The sequence below is a fragment of the Macrobrachium nipponense genome, chromosome 33 (assembly GCF_015104395.2).
Source record: "Macrobrachium nipponense isolate FS-2020 chromosome 33, ASM1510439v2, whole genome shotgun sequence".
Classification (NCBI taxonomy): Eukaryota; Metazoa; Arthropoda; class Malacostraca; order Decapoda; family Palaemonidae; genus Macrobrachium; species Macrobrachium nipponense.
The window spans coordinates 60,624,998-60,629,997 of record NC_087219.1 but is presented as its reverse complement, the minus strand read 5'-3'; the positions used below and the strand labels follow the sequence as shown (position 1 = coordinate 60,629,997).

General features: G+C 35.6%; 1 protein-coding gene and 1 long non-coding RNA gene across 7 annotated transcripts in view; one reads left to right on the top strand and one right to left on the bottom strand.

Moving 5' to 3' along the window:
• Positions 1 to 5,000, bottom strand: part of LOC135203226 (mucin-2-like) — a 136,476-nt gene that overhangs the window by 126,242 nt on the left and 5,234 nt on the right. The gene's annotated exons all lie outside the window — the stretch shown is intronic.
• The window catches only part of LOC135202759 (uncharacterized), a 29,012-nt gene that overhangs the window by 23,718 nt on the left and 294 nt on the right, over positions 1 to 5,000 (top strand). The window contains exon 3 of the long non-coding RNA XR_010311819.1: positions 4,678 to 5,000. This exon is cut by the window's right edge and continues 294 nt beyond it. This is a non-coding gene — a long non-coding RNA (uncharacterized LOC135202759). The remainder of the gene's footprint in view (positions 1 to 4,677) is intronic.

The following is a 5,000-nucleotide window of genomic DNA, read 5'->3' as shown; positions in this document are numbered from 1 at the left end:
GCTCTTGAGAAATTCGTTTCTCAGCGAAGCGTCTTCATTCATCATTTATACCTTATTCATGTTGTTCATTGAAGTGCTTGTTCATTCGTCAAGTCTATTCAGTCATGTCCTTCTTCAGTTCATTTTCAATACGTACTGTCGCTGTGGTGTTTGTGGATTCATATTTTTCATCATTAATATGTTCATAAATTATCATAATTCTGTAGATTTTCTTCGTTATCGCCGTGGCATTCTCTGTTGCCGCCTGTCACTCCAATCAACGAGCGTTGGTGATTAAATATTTATGTTATTCAGTCTATGGGGCCATGGGTTTCATATTTTACCATTTTCGCTCACCAACTCTTTATATATATATATATATATATATATATATATATATATATATATATATATATATATATATATATATATATATAGCATACGAGACTTTTAGATGCAACTAGTCAGCGAGTCAATAATACACTCGTTTTATTCCTTTATTTTCCCTTTCCTTTTTAGGTCAAGGATGCTGACACTACATTTATTCTATTGCTTCAATAAATTCGACTTGGACCCTTTCACTCGCTCAGTGACATGGTTACATTCACATTGCTTTCTTCTGCTTATATATCTTCTTTCTTCTCCTTCTGCAGCTGCAACTTCCATATATAGAATAACAGCATTACTTTCCTCTGCTATTATACGTTCAGCTTCGTAGCTGTTTCTAGTAGGAAGAGCGGAGGGAAGATTTATTGATATCGTTCAATAACTTTATGAGGTCATGAGGTGATGACTGTTAAACTTCATGAGATGTTTCAAAAGTACAAAAAACTATATTTCGCGTTAGATAAAATTATGGGGAGAATGGCCTTTATTGTTCGAGTTTTTTCTTATTTCTTATACTTGGGTTGCAAGCATTCTCTCTCTCTCTCTCTCTCTCTCTCTCTCTCTCTCATTCCGGCAAAGCTTTGGACAGAGAACAATTCCTCGTTTTCTTTTTATCTGCGCATGCGCCGCTCTCTTGTTTTAAATGGCCTTTTACTGTCCTTCGCTTTACAAACGGGGACCCACCGGGAAAAAAAAAAAAAAACAGTTTTTGCTCATAAAACATGGCCCTTTAACACCCACCACACAACGACAAAAAATAACCACTAGCGGATTCATCTCCAGCTGTTATCAAAGCGAGGTTGGCGCAATCAAGCAGTCACTTGGTAGTATATAATAATTTCCTTTCCCAACACCGCCAGGCTGTGGAGTTGCCTCCCAACTGCTTTCTCGGCTCTTTTATAAACTCTTCTCTCTAGAGGCGATCCAGCTCTTTCTTCGGGGTCAGACCTCTTTTTTTTCTGGCCCTTTACAGCAAGTCTGTGATAATAATAAATAATTACTCCTGAGGTTTCCTTTGGCTCCTCTAGAAGCTCCAGAGGATGGCTTCTCAGTCAAATCCTGGGTCCTGCGCTTCATAGCTTCTGGGATCCCTTTGGAAGCACCAAAAGAGTATTATTCCTCTGCCAGCTTTGGGACTCAAGGGTCCCTCCGGATTCCTTAGACGGTTGTATTCAATTCAAAACCTGACTTACGCAAAAACTGGAAAAAAGGACACGACTCGGCTTCTACTGTCTGCAATCCCTGGAAAGCACTGGATTCATCCAACAATCCATTTGAGGACATTTTCGATGTTTTCCTTCAGGGATTTGGAATTGGCTCCAGTTTCTAAAAGGCGATTGAAGGCCTGGTGGAATGGATACACTGTCTCCAATGATTCTTAGGAAATAGGAGCCAAGTCATGAGTCTTTTTTCAAGTATTATAATAAATCAAAATCATTATTAGCATCACTCTTCCGGGGATTCCGGAGGGAGCCTAAGGCCCCCTCCACGGCGACTGGCCCTCTTCTAGCACTTCCCAGGAAAGCCCGGAGGCCAATTTAGCGAAATAGGTACTTAAATGGCTCTCCCGGAATTTCCCTCAGTAACAGTGAAACTCGGGTTTGGAATCCGAGAGAGTTAATATACGATAGTGTTAATGTCAAGTACCAGATAAGCAGATATTAGAAATTTCTCAAATATAATTCCTGCTCTTAAGAAGAAGAGCACAACGAAGGAAAATACCAAGAAAAGCTTTTATTTTGCTTATAGATAACTTTTTTTTATCAATCTCGAATATTTGTAAGGCGAATAAGGTCATCGAGAAAACAATGCATCTCTTTTGACCTCTGACCCAGTGCCCTAACCGTTTTGTGACTAAATCATAGTTTCTTTTATTAAAGTTAATTTGCTTTTTTTTTTTTTTGCTCTCTTAAGTGATTTGACCTCTACTACTGTGAGAGCTTACTATGTGCTTCTAAGACCTCACTTATTGGATAATTGTCTCCAACTGTCATTCGTAACACTATGCATGCGTGTATATTATGTATGTATGTATTTATTAATGTATGTATGTAAGGAGGAATTGGTATCATCATCATCATCATTGCTATTAATTTTCTTATAAAAAACAAAGATTTATTGTTTGTTCAAGTTATTTACTTACTCACTATATATGTACACACACACACGCACACACACACACACACACACACACACACACACACATATATATATATATTTATATATATATTTAATATATATATATATATATATATATATATATATATATATATTATATATATATTATATATATGAGTGTGTGTGTGTTAGTGTGTGTGTGATAATGCAAGTGTCACCTCGTATCTTTTGTAAAATTCAAGTACGTGTGAGCTCATATGTGTAGGAGTGTGTCTGGTATTTTCATAATAGAACTGGAACACACACACTCGCTCTCCCTCGCTCTCCTACGCATATATTCAACATCAAGCCGTTTCATACCCTTATAAAAATACTACGCATATTATAAATATATATATATATATATATATATATATATATATATATATATATATATATATATATATATATATATATATATATATATATATATATATATATATATATATGCATGTCTGTGTGTGATTATTTCAGTGCACACTTATACTGATATATGTAAAGTAAATTTTATATACATATATATATATATATATATATATATATATATATATATATATATATATATATGAATATATATACAAGAATAACTTGATCACGAAGTATATAAAACGTGATGCTATGTATAAATAAAGGTTATTGCCACGGAGGAAAAAATGAAAGGCGAGAGAGCAAGAACTTTCGGTCTAGTACGACCCTTTACATAGGTGTGCAAAACCCTTTATATATTATATAAATACAATAATTTGTATAATAAAAATGCATATATTATATTACACGTATGATATATATAGTAGTATATAATATATATATTATATATATGATATATATATATATATCATATATATATATATATAGTATATATATATCTATATACATTTATATACAAATAATATGTATATATGTATATAGACTTAATATATATATATATATATATTATATATATATACTATTATATATATATATATACGTACATTCATATTTAATGTAAGTTGCCCATAGAAATAAACAAAAAGAAAGCGAAGCGAAGGAGTAGCAAAAGAGGCGACTCGGGTTCCATTGATGCCACTCCACTTACTCAAACCTATTCCAGGTATAACAAAACCCACGCTGGAAGCTGAAGTCATCCATCCTTGACCACAACCGCCGTCCTACACATCCTTGGATATCCTATGCAATATCCTATCAGGTTGAACTGAGTGTCTTGCTCCTACGCTATAGGAGCTCCAAGGACGGATGATCATTATAATATGTTTTTTGTGAAGAAATCATCTGAATTTATAATATTTTTCCCAGTGACATTCGACAGCTGTTCGTAGTCAGCGCGCATTCCGTAGACGTAAGGAGAGAGAGAGAGAGAGAGAGAGAGAGAGAGAGAGAGAGAGAGAGAGAGAGAGAGAGAATATTCGGGCCCTAGAATGAAGGAATATTTTCATTGTGTGATACATTCATTGACTGCCTGATTTAGATTTCCTTAAGACGAAAGAACATTTCGTTGAAAGTTATTATTTCTTCAAAATTCGGTCTGTTCTTAGTTACCGATATGGAGCATCAACAAAACGGAAAGGAAACGTTAGAAACGAAATTGAGAATAAAACAGAACAAAAGATTTGATCGGATCCTAGGCTGTTAATAGAGAATATTGTAAGAACGAAGTACATTACGTCATCATTACGTTATGCGCTCTTGTCAATGAAGAGTGGGAAAGAAGAAGAACAGGAAAATAACTTGAAATGAATGAGAGAAAACTGAAGGATTCTTGCGGCATGTAATTGAAGGTGACAGGTACTGGGGCAGAAAAATCTCAAGTTTTTCTTGATTCTGTAAAGCTCTGTTTTTTTTAATACCAGTTTTATGTCGAAGATCGAGAAGTCTATAGAATACTTAAACTATTTCCTTGTTTTCCTCAATCTCTCTCTCTCTCTCTCTCTCTCTCTCTCTCTCTCTCTCTCTCAGTGCGTAGTAGGCGAGGTACTCCTACTTAAACTACCTGAAGATTGCAGCCCCAAAATTCAACACTTACGAAATTCAAAAGTATTTTCCTTGAATCATCATTGACCTGTCCTCTAAGAATTGTCTTTCCATCCCCGTTTTAGGTCTCGTCCCTATAAAAGTAAAAATAAAAATGTATGCTTCACATAAGTAATACCTTTTCAGGGAACTCTGGCGGTCATGTCCCTCTCTGTTCTCATCTCAGCAGGACTTCTGGCATGTGAGTCCTGTCGCCCCACGACCATTTTCAAGTGAAAGAACCGAAGAAGTCTCCAATCAAAGAATCAAAGTTCGAGTCGATCGAAAGTGACTGAAGATCCACTCCGGGGCAAGTAATGACAGGCTATGTTGTCTCTGAGGCTAAAAAACTTCGTATTCCGCCTGAGGATAAGGAAGAGATCGCTTTGCGGCGAGTTCCAAGGTCAAAGCCAAGGCTGACATAGCGTAAGGAAGAAGGAAGTACGAAAGAACCAACGGCGAAATGAAAC